This window comes from Periplaneta americana, chromosome 9 (assembly GCF_040183065.1).
Source record: "Periplaneta americana isolate PAMFEO1 chromosome 9, P.americana_PAMFEO1_priV1, whole genome shotgun sequence".
Lineage (NCBI taxonomy): Eukaryota > Metazoa > Arthropoda > Insecta > Blattodea > Blattidae > Periplaneta > Periplaneta americana.
The window spans coordinates 48,547,695-48,566,577 of NC_091125.1; the positions used below are offsets into that span (position 1 = coordinate 48,547,695).

Sequence of the window (18,883 nt, forward strand, 5' to 3'; positions counted from 1 at the left end):
GGTGTCACAAAAGAACAACATCTTACAAGCAAACATTCTCACGGAGGCAGATAAAAAAGTTATTTTTTTATTCCACCATGTTAATAACGTCAAAGCAAGTGCTTGTACAAATTTTGGCCACTCGTGCGCAATTACAAGGACCATAAAAATAAGTTTCCCTGGGGACGTTTACAGAAAAAAAACACAATTTCATTGGAAACATTTATTGGAACAGATACAACTGTTGAGCTATTTTTCAACATATTTCCCACCGGAATTGAAACTCTGTCATACCATGGACAACACCTAATAGTGATTAAAAAACTACAGCTTCGGCGTGCGACCCACTAGAGTGGGAAGCTTGGGTGATTGATGGAAGTCAAGATCCCGCCATTATATAAAAATATTAGCAATAGAATTCTTATACGTGCCATAAATCTGCAAAGCAGGACCTTCAGCTTTAAGTACTTTCTTTCCATTTTATCGACCCTTAAAATCTATGCTCTTAGCCGTGTTTGAACCCGCAAACCTCAGATTTAATGGCCAGCATGGAACCTACTATAGTACCGAAGACATGTTACATATTAATTTGAAAATAATTGGACTGGAAGAGTTAAGAAGAATGGTAGAGGATCCATAAATTACCTGGTCAGAAACCAAGACATCCTGGACTGATGATTGGAGAAATAGAAGAATGTATGAAGGGATGGTCACATAGCGAGAGCGATAGAAGAATGGTTAATATCGGAACATATCACCAAAAGAAGGTTCCGCCATATAATGTCCATGATCAAAATGATCATGGAAAAAATGTACATAGTACCAAAATGTCCAGAGTGACAAAATGTCCACAGACCATAAATGTCAACATCAATAATGGCTATATCAAATATGTCTATGCACTTGGAGATAGAATGTCCATATAAATTTAATATTGCCCACAAAATTCATTTCAGCAAGTGTTGTTTTACGAAATGTTTTGTTGTTACAGCAGAAATCTCTAAAATATATTTTACTCGCTTTTCACCTTTTCTTTCTTTATATATTTATGTAACGTATTTTTTAATGTAATACTTTTCATTACTATTATCTTGGACATTAAGTTCAGATGGAGGGCGTGTTAAGATGGTAGCCTGCTTCTCTCAACCCAATGCAAGCAAATGCTGGGTAACTTTCGCTGCTGGACCCCGGACTCCTTTCACCGGCATTATCACCTTCATTTCATTCAGACGCTAAATAACCTGAGATGTTGATTCAGCGTCGTAAAATAACCCAATAAAATAAAAAATAAATAAAATAACTACTACCGCAAGGAGTGAGATAAAGTAAAATTTATGTAAAATACCATTTTAGAACTTGCTCTAAAACTTTTATGAAAGAACAAAAATGTATAAAATGTATTTATTACTATATTTACATCCTACTGTAATATTTATAGTATTATTAGTGACATTAACAATGTTTATTTTTTATTTAGTTCATTTTACGGCTCTTTATCAACTGCTATAATTATCTAGCGTCCGAGTGAGATGGAGGTGATAATGCCAGCGCAGAAAGTTACCCAGCATTTGCTTTTAATGGGTTGAGGGAAAACTCCGAAAAACCCTCAACCAGGTGACTTTTCCCAACCGAGATTTGAACCCGGTCTTATTCGTTTCACAGTCAGACGTGATAACAGTTACACTACAGCGGTGGACAATAATGTTCATATCTCTAGAAATTGAAGGTAACTAATTAGGATCTGATACATTTTATAAATGATTATTTCGAATCTGGCATTCATTTTTCTTCACCATCAGAATTTGATTAGCACTATCAACTTTTTCTCGACTACGCACGCGTGACGGCTTCCAGCCCCCCTGCCGTTTCAGTCTTAAAACATCTGTCCCAGAACCAATCGAGTAGCTGAGGATCTCTTAAAACTGTGGCTTGTGTAACTTTCTGGATAAGGTATTTCCAAATACTTAGCTATTAGACTAGGAATTTTAGAAAATTTAATTAATTTAGACTATTGAAAGCTGCATTTTCCGTTATATACAGGTTGTCCCAGAATCGCCATCCACATCGTTGGAATGGGAAACCCAAATCACGCTCTTTGAATAATATACTGAACTGCTGAGTAGACATACATGCTTCAGTTATTTCGTAGAGATAAGTGTCCATTAATATCAGAACATACCTGTGTCTGATGACAAAAATATTACAGTAAACATAAAATAAAAATAATCCTTAATTAAATATACCTTTGATCAAACCTGACATGATATGATACGTAAGACATGCTGGTATACTACAGTACAACTTAAAGAATTAGATGGTATTTCTGGGACACGCTCTACTGAAGAAAGAATCGTCGACGTTCTACATTTGTTGTTCGAAGTGATATGCACGTTCTGAAAATTTATGCGATGTCACGCTATTTTCCTTCTTGTTTGGGAATTTGAATGTGCGTTCGTGCGTATTTTGAGTCTGGTATTTTCACGATCAAATAAGATTCTTCATCTTCTACATCATCAGTTCTCATCTTCACAAGTTTATCTCGACAACAAGCTCCTGTTAATTCCATTAACAATACAAAATTCATCATAAGGAATTTCATATCAGTTGCTTTAAGTAAATATTTATTTACTTCCTGCCTCATAAAGTCTTTGCCTTTTTAAGTCTATATCCGTCCAACTTTCTTCTTAGGAAAGCTTTTAGTTCCGTGAACTTCTTTATGTCCACATTTTGTTTAGCTTACGCTGATATGACATGAATGTAGAATACCTTGACCAAAGACTTATTGACTTCAGTACCTTTTACTTCTCAGCAAAATACGCTGAAAGTACTGATTCTGATATCTTTACAATTGTTTCTCCTTAACTCATTTCATGAAATACTTACATACTCTGTCATACAAAGCCTTTGAATTTTCAGACTTGTAGTTGCAATGTTTGCTGCCTCACGAATTTTATCTGGTAAGCTATTTGACTCAGTAGTTCACTCATCTTGCAGTGAATTAAGAACATATTTATTGACTGGTTACCTACCAAATGTGATTGTGAAAAACACAAAAGTGAATTACCAGTGCTTTTTTCTGGCGGAACGCTGTTCCGACACCTTTTTGTTATATTTTTAATCACGGAACCGAGATATGTTCGAATTTCTCTCCGCCAATATATTGTGAGGCTTCTTCCAACTCAACTTCATTGTCTCTCCACTGAGATCATCTCCACTTCTTATTAACATTGTTGGGCCCACCTTTGATCAACCTTCAACCCTGACGAGTATGTTAAATAAAATCTTGGTTGCTAAATGGCAGTCGTGCTGCAACAGACATCACAAAGAGAGAGCATAACAGAAAAGGAGAAAATTCTGAAGAAATGGCTACGCTGTGGAAAATTCTCTAAAACTTTGGATACCGGTATGTAGTTTAGTAAATTTCTTTGTTATTATTTTGTTAACTCAAATTGAGTCAGTTTATTTATACTAATATGAATTTAATTTTCTTCGTGCATTAAGATGTCAAAATAAATTAAGATTGATTATGATTTTAACACGATTCTTTTCTGAACTCCGTTTAGGTCTTGAATTCACGGTATACAGGTCAGTAATCATCTTCCTGTCCACTCCAATAATTTTTTTACAGAGTTCCAATACCGTTTTTTTTTTCAGAAAAAAAAAATTGAGAATTACCAATTCAACTTATAACAGGCGTCGTAATTTTAATTTTTGCACGGTAATGTTTTTTGCTATTGCTGGTAGGCCTTGAAAGTTAGAATTCCTACACAGAAACTTGTTGCTAGGGAAACCATTCTTCATAACATAAAACTATGCTGAAATAGGCCCATTACAGTGCACTTATTACTTAGTTACCAATATAGTGCAGTTTTGCGAAAGCTTTGGAATAATATTGCTCTAAATTTGCAATGTAAAATATATTGTATTTGCAATTAAAAACATGATCGTGCAAAAAATGTTGTACAATATACGTTTGTGAAGTGCATTACAAAATATAGGAAATTGAAAAACTCGCTCTGCTCATTTTTCAAACTTTACTTCGATTTTGTAAAAAGTACTTCCCAACCTTGCATCGTAATATAGGCCTAACATTTCTTGAATTTTAAATTTTTTAGTTGTACTTTACGCTATGGTATTATAAAATCATCTATACGAGTGCATCTACTGTGAAAAATGACACGAGCACGAGTTTGAGCGAGTGCCTTAATTTAACCTTAACTACTCGTACGGAAGTGTCTCTTTACACATTAGTTGTATGAATTATACTTTACGTTATGATATTATAAAAATCATGTGTGCAACTATGTAGTGTGCTGTGATGTCGATGTTTTGCTTTACCTACAGTGTCGATTTTAACATTGAATATTGTGACCATAAAATTGAACTACACAAAAGTAGGCCAGCAGGACAGTTTCGTTATATTCATTAACACTTTTCTTTTACCAGTCCATGAACTTCTCATATTGCGTGTTGTATATGCTTTTCCACTTTCCTGGCATCAACTCCTATACAGTGAACTCTACAATTTCAGAAATATGAGTTTGACCCTACATTGTCTTACAAATCACACATGTACAATATGCACTTATTACAGTTTGTTTATTTTTGTAACTATGGAAGTGACTTGTTGTTCACAGTATTCCCGAAGTTCGTTTTTTTTTTTTAACTTTGAACTTTTATAATCGAGGATCAAACGGATAAAATGTTACGAAAGTTTCAATATCTGATGTCACTTAGGAACGGCAGTGACTTACGCCACACTGTTCAGACGTTACGTGCTTAGCAACGGATCAGGTTCTTGCATTGATAAGCTGTTTTATAGAGCAATACACTTACATTCTTGCATTAATTATTTATTTTTCTTTGCATAGACTCATATTAACGGCTCTCCAGCAAACCAATTCAGATGAAACGCAGTTATAATTCTATCGTAAATAATTGTACATATATTTTTTTATTTTAGTAGGTTATTTTACGACCCTTTATCAACATCTTAGATTATTTAGCGTCTGAATGAGGTGAAGGTGATAATGCCGGTGAAATGAGTCCGGGGGCCAGCACCGAAAGTTACCCAGCATTTACTCATATTGGGTTGAGGGAAAACCCCGGAAAAAACCTCAACCAGCTAACCAGCCCCGACTGGGAATCGAACCCGAGCCACCTGGTTTCGCGACCAGACGCGCTAACCGTTACTCCACAGATGTGGACTTTATATGTATATATATCCACAGAGGGTGCCAAAAATATATACACACTTCAAGCAAAGAAAAAACTATGTTAACATAACAAAGCTGAATTCACACAAACAAAAAATGATGAGCACTAATCATCTTAGGCTTTTACAGTTACAACAGTTGCTCAAAATGCCCACCATGGGCGTCGACACACTTCTGAGTACGTTGAACTACTGTTCGAGCAACGTTTGCGAAAGTGTCCTTAGCGATTGCAGCACATTCCGTTTCAATTTCTTCCCGAAGTGCTGCCAGTGTAGCTGGTTTTCTACGGTATACAACATTCTTAAGAGTTCCCCATAGATAAAAGTCCAACGGAAATAGGTCCGGAGAACGTGGTGGAAACTCAATCGGACCTCTTCGTCCTATTCAGTACCCTGGAAGATTGTCATCAAGGTACGCACGTACATCTCGGTGGTAATGTGGTAGTCCACCATCCTGTTGGAAGTAAAATTCCTCATTTCTATAGAGTGTACAAATGGCGGGTAAGACGGATGTACGTAACATGTTCAGGTACACTTGGCCAGTTACTGTTGCATCAAAAAAGAATGTCCAATTAGACCCCTAGATGACAACTCACACCAAACATTAATTCCAGCTAAATTAACAGCCTTTTCCACAAAAACATGTGGATTGTTTGCACACCAGTAGACACAGTTTTGCCGGTTAACAGTTTTGTACCTCATCGAACCAAACAACTTTCCCTACGAAGGCCTCATCCTCTTGCACCATGTTCCGAAACCACTCACAGTACTGCATTCTCCAATCAGGGTCATCTTCATTTAATGCATGCAAGTCTTGGGATAAAAACTTTCAACTTTGCTGTTTTAATAATACAACGTATGCTGGTTCTGCTAATCCCAGTCTCATGTGCAAATTGCTTTGTAGATTTCTATGGTGAGTGCTCAAAACGTTCCAAAACCATAGTCGAGGACGCGGGGCTTGTTGATGTGAGAGGTCTTCCAGATCTGCCCTTGTAAACATCGCATATGGTACCATGAGTCTCAAATTTGTCACGAATGCGTGCAATTGTTAATCGCGTTGGTGGTTCTATTCTGTACTCACGTCTCCATTGCCGTTGAACTTCAACAACATTCTCGGTTCTCCAATACCACTTCAAAATTGCTTTCCGCTGTTCAAACGATAATCTTGGCTCCATTTTGTTGTTGATATAAAGGAAAACCCAATAATACATCACACAAATTGCATTAAATTTATTTAACTCTCAATCATATTCATAATCCTCATAAATAAAAACCATTTCTTTAAAAATCCAATTATCACAATAACAACAAATGGAGCATAAACGCTTCATGCAATTGCTGTACACGGATCCTATGGATCCCCTTTCACTTTTTTCGAGCCATGGAATTCATAGCGAATAACTTCAAAATCTATTTTTAAATTACTTGTGTTTTATTTTTCCTTTACTTCTACGGATGTCGTAGAAAAAACGTACGTTACATGTTCATTTTTATTTTCCTTTTTTTAAGTTTCAAAATCATAACGCTTGTGCCAAAAATATCAATTTTACGGTCTCGTATAATAAATAATTATTCCATACGTTTCATAATGTTATAACATGGAATATGGATTTTTCTTACAAATTCGGGTTCTATTGATAACTTATGCGATACCGTACTCGTATGGACTCTTCCAAGAGGTCAGCTCTAAGTCTTAAGGCTCCGACTGGGCATCAAGACATAACCATATTGTGGTGTGAATGATTTAGGCACGATATATCAGTTTGTTTTATTGTTCCTTTGAAGCAGGAATTTAAATGGTAAATGAGTATTTCTGTTATCGAAGTAAGACTAATATTATGGGATATTTACTAAAATTTTATATCGTAATTTGTGTTGTCATGCGTCGATGATTTTCAGATAAGTGAATCTGTTGTACTGTATACGAGTAATTGATTGACTAGCGGACTTACTCGTGTTAATTATGTAAGTCTGTGCGGCTTACAGCTCTGTCGGTGCTTCATCACACCATCCTCAGACATAATTAGGCCTAACACGAGTAAGTCCGCTAGTTAATCAATTACTTATATTCAAGTGTTAAAAGTAGTGCACGCAAGATTCAAAATGTATACGAGTATTATGGGCTTGTTTTCCAGAAAATAAAGAACAGAAATAGAAAAATCGTGTTAAATGTGAGACTCCACAAAATAACATTTTAAGTAGCGTGTTCATTTGGTTAATGTAAGTGAACTTTAGTTCCATTGGTGAGAAATCAGTAAACGTATTAAAACTGCGTCGCTTAAATTTTACTTTTAACTCGCAAAATGTTGCCACAATTGATATTGTTTCATAGTTCGCTCTTCAATGTTCTTCAGAAGCGATTTGTTTTATTCTGTGTAGTAAGAGATGGAAACAATTCTCAATAAGCATTTTCCTTAGAACTGCTAGATATTTATATTGCTTCTTGAACATTTGTATGAAACCAATCGTACATACTTCACGTAGGCTACGATGTAAAAGATTTGCAATAACTGAAAAATATTGAAATTCATATCTTGTAATAATTTTTCTTAGTGATTTCCACAAAGTAGCCTACATGATACACGATAATATAATATACTGTAATCTAAAGTTGCGTAGATATTTTAAGCCTCATAGTATTTGTATAAAAGTGGATAATTTTATATACATTTCTACAGGAAACAGTAATTAAATAATAATAATAATAATAATAATAATAATAATAATAATAATAATAATAATAATAATAATAATAATAATATGTGTTTAAAATGAAACAAATGTGAAGTCCTTGTTTTCGTAACCTTCCATAAATAAATATTTGAATTGGATCAATTAATTATAATTACCATAGTCGGGAAAGTCTGGAATTGTCTCATAATTAATACATTCCATATTACGCACTCAAACTCGTTTAATATAAATTTCTAAAAATTCCTGTGGAGATGCCGGGGATTGAACCCGGGACTTCTCACATGCGAAGCGAGCGCTCTACCACTGAGCTACATCCCCACGTGTTTGAGAGTCGCTTAGTAAGCTGAAGCGGTGAGGCAATAACGGAATTGTACGACTGAATGAAGGACGGTGTTGCCACGTAAGCCACGCATCGGAAACAAACTTCTCTGACAGACATGTATTCTGTTAGTCTTTAGTGCTAAACGAACGAGCTAGAAGTACTTCCAGCTAGTTGTGCTAAACGTAATCATATCGGAGTCTTACCGTATCTATTTTTATAGCGGTATATTTGTATTCTAGTCACACAAGTTCTGGTTTCGCATTGCAAGTAGGCCTACTGGATATTATCTAGTAGAAAACTGATTGCGTTCTTTAAAGTTCAATTCGAGGTCAATAAACACAGGTTTTTGTCATCTTTACGAACATTTTATGAATTCAGAAGGGAAATTACATTTAACGGGATTTTGGCTTCATTTCGTAGTTGTTGTGGCTTAAATAATGACACTAATAAAAGGAATGCATTATTTGTTTATGATTCAGGTCATAAACAACTAAGATTGGTACCTACTTCAAACATATTTCGATTAAAACAAAGCATATATATTAATTCTAGACTGATATAGAATTTTTAATCTGAAGGGTAGTTTATTTTTATAAAATATTTTGTTCAGAATGCATACCCCTTTTTTTTTGTAATTTCTTCTTCTTCTTTCTCTTTTCTTTTCCTTGTGTGTGTGTGTGTGTGTGTGTGTGTGTGTGTGTATGTGTACACGTCTTACCACAGATCACACAAACGGCGTTCTACCGTCCACACCTATAGAGTAACGGTTAGCGAGCCTGGCCGCGAAACCAGGTGACCCGGGTATCGAAACCCGATAGGAGCAAGTTACCCGATTGAGGTTTTTTCCGGGGTTTTCCTTCAACCCAATATGAGCAAATGCTGGGTAACTATCAGTGATGAACCCCGGCGGACTCATTTCACCGGCATTATCACCTTCATTTCATTCAGACGCTAAATAACCAGAGATATTGGTACAGCGTCGTAAAATAACTAAAAAAATACACCCTACCCAATTATCTCCTGGCCTAGTTACCTTATAAGTGGTGCCTTCTTGGTATCACTTGTGACGTTCTGGATTACATTTATATTTTTTATTGGATTATTAGTTGAAATTTTATTATGAAATTGGATTCAATTGCAATTTTTTTTTGGAGATTGTAATGATGATTTTGGCTCTAAAATATGTACACGTCGCCGGTCGTTCTCATTATTTACCAGACCTGTCTTCGGACAGTTGACATATAGTATATGTGTCCAAGTATGTATGTATGTATGTATGTATGTATGTATGTATGTATGTATGTATGTATGTATGTATGTAATTAATAATTATATGGCTCACTAAAACTATAGTTTACCATTGAACTTGGTCTAGTTCGAATTTTCCAATCAGTTGAATTAGTTTCGTATTTGTGAGGCGTAATTGCATGGAATTTCAATGCCGTTATCCAGGAATTTAGGTCCAGATAGGAGGATATGGTATTTGAATCTTATGAAGCATAGATCGATAAAATATACAGTAATCAGGTACATTATTGAAATTCGTTTCAAAATATCTCTTTTTTTATAAGAGAAGAAATTTTTACCACACCAAAACATATAGCCATATTGTATTCGTTTCCAAGCGCATGCTTTCGTTTAAAAAAGTTGTATATTTACGGTACGTAGTTAGTAGAACTCTGACCTTGTTTAGAGGACTGCGAAGCAGGATTGGGAAGTTAATTACTACAATACGCGTAATTTATATTTAAAAAATGTATACATTCAAAACTTGTATTAACACATTAACTAAAGTGTTAAATTATTACTCGAGTTCTCAGGCTAGAAGCATGCATTACTTGCAGTAATTCATTCGCGCTCTTCATATTAAGATTTTATTTACGTTCTATTCTTTCAAACTATACGCTGACACCACAAACTGTTTCCTCGTGTTGCTTAGTGCTAATATCAGAGTACAGATATCTGAGTTTGTTTGTAATCAAAGGCTGTCGACGGTTTTCGTTATTATTGTCATACAGACGTATTTTGTCGTATTTTTGCCGAACTCCTTGTATCATTATGGTAATTAAAAATTATGGTTTATTTAACGACGCTCGCAACTGCAGAAGTTATATCAGCGTCGCCGGTGTGCCGGAATTTTGTCCCGCAGGAGTTCTTTTACATGCCAGTAAATCTACTGACATGAGCCTATCGCATTTAAACACACTTAAATGCCATCGACCTGGGCCGGGACCGAACCCGCAACCTCGAGCATAGAAGACCAGCGTTATACCAACTACGCTACCGAGGCCGACCCATTATTATAATGGATAGTGTCCTTGCGCGTAATGCTGACTTTGTTTTCTTTTATCCTCTGACAGAAGCCAATATTAAAAGAGAAAAAACATTTGTTGTCGTTTTGAGAACTCTCTGTGGACCACTGCCTGCTGCTGTGGGCAGTTTCCCTGAGGCGGCACCTTTGACTTTTACTACACACTTGTAGATTGTTCTTGTTCATATCGTGTTTGGTCTGTTGTTGTTGTTGAACCTCACAAGTGATACCAATAAGGCACCACTCATGAGGCAACTAGGCCATGAGATAATGGGGTAGGGTGACCAGTTCCTTTCCCCCTCCATTGCATATATCGCCGATTAGCTACATATTACATAAATCAAACTTCAAATGCATACAAACAATTGTTTTTTCTCTGACCATATCGTCAAGTGAGATTTACTGCTGATAATAGATGTACAGAACCTGAATCGGAGGATTGTTTGATCTGATAATCTAGAAATTTTATAAGGATGGAACGACATAGGTTTAATTAACCGATAGCATATTTAACTTAATTTCATAGCATATTTCCGAAGCGTTCAGTAGGAGTTTATAATAAGTGATTTTGAAGTTAGTAAGATCCTGTATTAAAATTAAAAGTTGGAGACGACTTGCCGTACGCAGGAAGACCTTCACATAGCAAGTAGCCTACTGTATGGCGAACTTGGTTTTATGCCCACAGAACTTGAAAAAGGAATCTCAGCAAAATGTACATTCAAGGAAAAAAAAGTGGCCGGCCGTGGTTTTTTAATTGACCGCCAAACGGTACAGTTATCGGCAACCTGAATGCAAGTCACAATGATAGGCCTGCAATAAAACTAATCCTGACGTATGGTATACAAGAACATGCATAGCAATCAATATATAGAATGTTGAGCAACTACACTTATGTGTAAATGCTTGTTGATAGACATATCGATACTGTATTATAAATAATATTAGCATATGCCAACCAACTTCAATGTTATACGCATGCATTCCGTACTGTATGTCCTTCATACTAGCTCAATGAATAGCACGTTTACCTGCTCAGAAAATGTTCCACATTCGGTTCCTGGTAGTGACCACTTTTTTTTTATTGGGGTCTAGAATTACATCTTTGCAATTTGAATGAGTGTTGTTCAGAATTATTGTATGTTCCTTGAATATATTTTGGGAAAATCATGTAGCTCTGAAAAGCTCTTTTTTGGGTGTCCATTCTATATAGGGCCTACTTACCAATAAACTCTGTTATCACCAGACAGTGTATGCGGGATGACTTAAGGAAAAGTGAAGTTGTTTCGTATCGGAGTATATGGCACGTGCCACGTCGTCCGTCTTTTGTGTACCTGGCGAGTACAGCAACGTACAGAACGAAGGAACCCCGGTCCGTTCATAGTCATATTGCAACGCAATGTGTGCAGTTGTGTTATCCTGCTCAAGTATTTAGTACGAGTAGAATAGTGTAGTGCTGATCCATTCATAATGTCGAAGTCAAAACGTTAAATTCGCTCAGAGATACGAAGTGCAATTAGGAAGTATGAGAGTGACATTTTATGTATTAACGAAGACAATATCGTATGTAAAATTGAAATAAAAACCAGAAAAACTCAGGCTATAGAGAAACATTGCAACAGTACATCGCACAGGAAATGCGTTGAAATGAAATCTGAGGAACCATCATCATCATCATCATTTAGTTGTGCGGGTCTAAACGACACGTGCAACATGATGCTCAGTGCAAATATTCCTCTAAAGAAATTGAGTGATCCCCAGTTTAGAGTTTTTCTTTAGAAATTCTCTCGATACAAAAACTGTTTAAGCGATAGTCGAAGACGATTCAGCTTCGACAACTTACGAGAATATATCGTCGTTTACTGCAACGCTGGTAATTGCATCAATGATTACGAGGACTGAACTTGCAAGGTATGTACTACAGTACGTTATTTTTTTTCCCTTCTGACTGTACGGAGATAAGTAGCATGTTGACGTCGTCTGTTTAAGTTTGAGCCAATGGTCTGAATGAAAAAAATGTAACATATAGTAAATGTGCACCTACATTCAACGATGTCATCCCGCATCCACTGTCTATTTATAACGCTAAATAACGATAACAGAATAGAAATGATAACTTGAATATGATTTATATCGCTAAAGAACGATAACAGAATATAGATTATAACTTGAATATTATATCACTAAAAACCGATAACAGAATATAAATGATAACTTGAAAATTATTTATACCGCTAAAGAACGATAACAAAATAAAATGATAACTTGAACAAGACTCGAATTCACAATCTTCGAATCATTAAGCGAACCCACTACCGCTGCTCTACGAAACGCTGGTGTGAATGATTCCTGCTTAAACATCTTAGTTTCGAAACTGCTTCTATAAGTGCAAGCATCACGTAACATCACCGTTATCCGAAGTGGATTTAGAAAATATTCGCTGTTCACGAGTTCGGCCACTTTTTTTTGACAGCTGTACATCTATTACATCTCACTTGACGATATCAGAGGAAGAACAATAATGTTTGTATACATCCGAAGTTGATTAGTGTAATATGTAGCTAGTCGGCGATGTATGCAAAGGAGGGACTGGCGACTCTACCCCATTATCTCCTGGATTAGTTGCCTCATAAGTGGTGCCTTCTTGGTATCACTTCTGAGGTTCAGACCTGTCTTCGGACAGATGACTGAACTACAATATATGACTAATGTTATGAAATCACTATGTATTCCATTCTTTAATGAATGAAGGACGGGAATATGGACACACTATTTAAAACTTTTGAGTTAGCCTATATAAAATAGTCTTAAATTCAATAGTAGTAGTAATAATAATAATAATAATAATAATAATAATAATAATAATAATAATAATAATAATAATGTGTATGTAGTACGACAAAGATGTCCTTTATGACCTACCCTGTTCAACATCTACTTGGAGGATTTAGTGATGAACTGTTTTCAGAACATGGGGGGAGTGATAGTAGGAGGAAGAATAAAGTGTGTAAGATTTGCTGATGATGTAGCGTTGTTAGTAGAAGAGGAGATGATACTAAGGGATATGCTACTGGAGCTAAATGGCAGTTGTGAGCAGTTTGGAATGAAGATAAATATCAACAAGACGAAGGCAGTGGTCATAAGCAGAAAAATAAAGAAGATAAACTTGCGAATTCTAAATGAGGCAGTAGAGCAAGTGGACAGCTTCATATACTTGGGGTGTACTATAGGCCTAAGCAGTAACATGAGCATGAGCTGCTGCCAATAAGTCAAAAGGAGAATAGCAATGGTAAAGGAAGCTTTTAATAGAAAAAGGAGCATTTTCTGCGGACGTCTGGAGAAAGAACTAAGGAAGAGACCATTGAAGTGCTTTGTGTGGAGTGTAGCATTGTATGGGGCAGAAACATAACATTACGATGAAGTGAAGCGAAGCGTATAGAAGCATTTGAAATGTGGATATGGAGAAGGATGGAGCGTGTGAAATGGACAGACAATAAGAAACGAAGTTGTGTTGGAAAGAATGGATGAAGAAAGAATGATGCTGAAACTGATCAGAAAGAGGAAAAGGAATTGGCTAGGTCACTGGTTGAGAAGAAACTGCCTACTTAAGGATGCACTGAAAGAAATGGTGAATGGGAGAAGAGTTCAAGGCAGAAGAAAATATCAGATGATAGACGACATTAAGATATATCATATGAGGAGACAAAGAGGAAGGCAGAAAATAGGAGACTGGAAAATGCTGAGTTTGCAGTGAAAGACCTACCCTTGGGCAGAACACTATGAATGAATGAATACCAATGGGCTACCGCACACTTCGACAACAGTCTTTGCCAATGTCCTTTCCACATGTATGAATACCGCGGGCACTTAAAAATTATTTGTTATTAAATTCGTGTATTTGGAAGTTTCTTTAGCTACATCATTATCTAAATTAGAAACAGATAATTGTGTTAGGTTCGTTCTAAAGGCGTAGGAGAGAAAACAGTGAGTGGAATCATATAGACAGTATAATGCAAAATTCCGATACAGTTGTACTACATGACTGCTATGAAGACGTTTCGAAGCCGGCCAATTTTTCTTTCCATGACTGTAATCTACATTTTGTTACATACCGAGGCTCAATAATAAAAATACAGCTACAAAGTATCTTCAAGCACATAGAAGAGTATTGAATTCATTAATTTACTTCCATTAAAATAATTTATTACGCCAGTGTAGAATATCATGTAAAAATCAGTTTTTCCACTCTTATGTAAATTACGTGTAATTGAAATTATATTTGGCGAGATGACGCCGTGGATTCCCCATAGATAACACATTTGAGTTACGGTTGAGAAAACCTCAGAAAAAAACGCAACCAATTAATCAGCCCAAGCATAAATCGAACCCGCGCCCGATCATAACATCGAATTGGCAAGCAAGCGCCTTAGCCGACTGAGTCACGCCGGTGACTAATCTATGTTTGTCTTTTGAATAAGTGTTATAAAAGAAGATATATATATATATATATATATATATATATATATATATATACGTAATTAACTAAACAATAAATAAATAAATTGTTACCAACGTGTATTGTCTTCAGTGTTCTAGCTTTATCCGTGCAAAACATATTTCTAAAATAATTAATACATTTTCGTAAAAATAGATGTATATAACCAAACCACTTTTTCTGCATTTCGTTAATGAGAAATTTAAAGACAGATATTGTCCCCTGATTAAACAAGAAGATGTATGGATGAACTAAAATCACATATCTGACACAGACTTACGCGAAAGAAATTACCACTTGCAATACTGTACTATTCCCTGAACTGTGAGCGTTCTCCCCCAACGGAGAGATTTTGGAGCGAGAATGATAACATCCTTATTTCCAGTGATGAGACTTGGCATGTGGACTGCGATTCGCCCCACCACTTCATACTGTGAGTAGCTGGTCTGCCCTTACGTGTTGCAAGTCGAACCTATCTTTAAAAAATTCGAATGCCAATTTCCAAGAAACGTCCTTAGTTTCTTCCACACTGGTATCTCCACTATTACTACTAATACGTATTATTATTATTATTATTATTATTATTATTATTATTATTATCATCATCATCATCATCATCATCATCATCATCATCATCATCATCATCATCTTTATTTGTTATCATAAAAAGTAGTACACTTAAAGAGAATTTATATCGTCTATTATAGTAAGAAGTTTAACTTATGTGGTTACATGTCATTCCTCCTTGGCTGGATATAAATAGTCCTCGCTATATCCAATCAAGAGACCCATGTTTTGTTTTTCAGCGTGGGCAATGCACAGTGAGACGGATTGCAAATCTAGCGGGAAAAAATTATGAACATAATATTATCTAATCTGAAGTGCATGAAACCAACAATAAGTGAATATTATGTGACTCTGGACTTACATTGAGATAAATATTGTACTACAAGATAGTTTTACAATTTTGTGGATTGAATCACCAAGTTTAAGCATTACAAACAGTAGGCCTAACAGAAAAATACCTTACTTATCCTTTGGTGTCATCGTCTCATCGGTGACTTATTCAAACTTCGAGTCCTCCTCCTCCTCATCATGATCTATTTCTCCTATTTCTTCTTCTTCTTTTTCTTCTTCTTCTTCTTCTTCTTCTTCTTCTTCTTCTTCTTCCTCTTCTTCTGGGTGTCTTTGTATTTCATGTTCACTCAGATTTTTCATCCCTTGTGATAGAGATTTTCGCTTCTTGTTGAAAAAGGGAGCAATGCTAAATATTACAAGTTTCGATGTTATAATAAACAGGTTAAGAATATTTTGCATGGTTTTTTCACACGGAAATTTTATATTTTTGTACCACATCATTATAGGAGGCTTACATTTCTAAAGGTACACCAGAAACATATCTGCATTATCAAAATGGCTGGACCCGTCTAGTATATTGCATTTTTGTTTATAGCGACTTTGCCCTCTACTATTGTCACACCCCCACTTAAATACAATATTCAGTTCATCTCCAGATGTAATACTGTAGTTCTCTCATGTATTTCCTGTTGCACTAACGCCGACCTATTTATTGTATGGTCAAAATGGCTTGTAATTTTATTCCGGCTGGAATATATTTCACCATTTTCTTGAGGAGGATCACATATCATCTTTGCTTCCTGTAGCTTGTGGTATTAAGGATACATATTATTGCGTCTGATTTCAGCACCCATTCGTGTATTCATATGTTGACGCTTAGTCAATTTATTTTCCACAAAATAAGAGACAGCTTCCTCCAATGTGAAAGGTGTAGGGAGAAAAAGTGGTGACTCATATCCTTTCTTACATTCGGAAGCTCTACGAGGGGTGATTTCGGTCATATGACCTAAAAATTAATTGCAAACATTTTTCCTCAATAATATTATTCTTGCGTAGAAAATTCCTCGGTTAGAGAACCAACTATTTCTTAGTTTTTCTTATTATTTTCTGGGTCTTCCAATACCAGAAGATAGTAAATGAAACCCAAAGTTGGTTTTTCAATCAATTTACAAACTTTTTAGGGAACCTCAGACTTTCCTACAACATTTTTAATTTCTTTTTTTCATTCCTTACTGTATCTAACTCACCCTTGTAACTGTAAACTGTGTTTTAATTCGAATTAATATGTCCTGTAAGCATTACTGTATCCTAAATTTACTTTGTACATGATCACATAAATCTTGGGGTGACTTTTTCGTCTGGTAAATTAGGTTATCTGAATCCGTTCTCGTCATGTCGGCAGGAACCGTTGTTCCTACCCTGAAATAAAATAGTTTTTTCTTCAAAGACGCAAAAGTCGACAAATCTGTAAATAAGCACTGTAAACACCATGGGTTTGGCCACATTTTGATCTGAAAAGTCTACTACTTGCTGAGGCCTGTCATTGTTAAAACTCTACTTGATAAAGGTACATTCGATTTCGTTTATACTATTAATAAGTCTGTATAATTTATATGACCGGATAATCGCGAGTTTTCAGCGAGAAATATCAGCATTAAGACAACTCGTGTTTGCATTTAGGCTTCGGCATAAGTCGCTACGCTCGACTGATTGCTACGCTTTCCATAAGATTATTGGATGGTATGCGATTCGCAACGAAGCTGATCCTAATTTTTAAGATTATGGTGGATACTTTCACCAGTACGACTAGTCATACGGATGTAATATTATATGCATGTAAGTCAGGTTGCCTAAGTACGCATTTTCGGGGTAGCAACCTATGCTTCATTCTATATATATATATATATATATATATATATATATATATATATATATATAATTTTTCACAAAACTGTTCATATTTTAATATTAGGCTTTCATGCCATCGTCTAAAGTTCACTGATTACCAATACGACATTTACTATCCAGGTTTACTTCTTCAAATTCTGGTCAGGGAAGCAATACATAATGAATCGTAAGTAATGTTATTAATTTCATGAGGTTATTCTTTCAGATTTCAAACAAAACCACTTAGTACAATTTGGCTCGTTTTTGCTTCCTTATCGAGATAAAAATTGTTTCATATGAAACATTTCATAGAGTGTTTTAGGAAAGCCATCTATTTAATTCCCAATATGCTCAGTCAATTTAAGAGAGCGGTGTATTATAATGAATGGCTGAAATAATTTTAGTTTTATCCTTTAAATGTGCAGAAATTTGATCGAAAAATTTAACATTCCGTTCTGAAAAGGAATTTTAAAATGTTACATTTGTTCGGATCAAATTTCTGCGCATTTAGGCTAAAGGACAAAACTAAAATTCCTTCAATCATTTATTGTCATAATACACTGCTCTCTTAATTTGACTGAGCATATTGGAAATTAAATAAATGGACTTCCTAAAACACGCTATGAAATGTTTCATGTAAAACAATTTTTATCTCCGAAAGGAAGCAAGAACGAGCAAAATTGTATTAAACTTTTATATTTGAAATTTCTCAAAGAATAACCCTTGAAATTAGTGACATTACTTACAGTTTAGGCTGTATAGTGAGACCAGAAATGTTTGTTTCATACGGAAGTAAGGCTCAGATCCCAGCATGTTTACTTGTTGAAAACCTCAGTCCACTTAAGCCCTACATCTTTTCTATTACGCAAAGAATTTCCCACGCGCAAGTTAGTTCATGAGATTCGGATCCCTTCCTACTGCTACAGTATAGTATTAGTTGTGCTGTATAAGCCTCATTGACAGCTTAGTTGATGTAGCATTAGTTTATGATGACCACGGACCCGAGTTCTTATCTCGGCGATGGCGAAGTTGTATTTGTTGTGGGCAAAGACAATGCTTTGAGGGTTTGTCTTAGGGTTCTCCATTTCTCCTCGTGATGGCACCAACACACTCCACAATTCTCCT

The 18,883-nt window shown here is 35.6% G+C and overlaps 1 protein-coding gene and 1 non-coding gene across 4 annotated transcripts in view; one reads left to right on the forward strand and one right to left on the reverse strand.

Annotated features, from left to right (window-relative positions):
• Window positions 1-18,883, forward strand: part of slif (cationic amino acid transporter slimfast) — a 136,760-nt gene that overhangs the window by 20,349 nt on the left and 97,528 nt on the right. The gene's annotated exons all lie outside the window — the stretch shown is intronic.
• TRNAA-CGC (transfer RNA alanine (anticodon CGC)) lies at window positions 8,135-8,206 on the reverse strand. Its single transcript has one exon. It is a non-coding gene; the product is annotated as a tRNA-Ala (tRNA).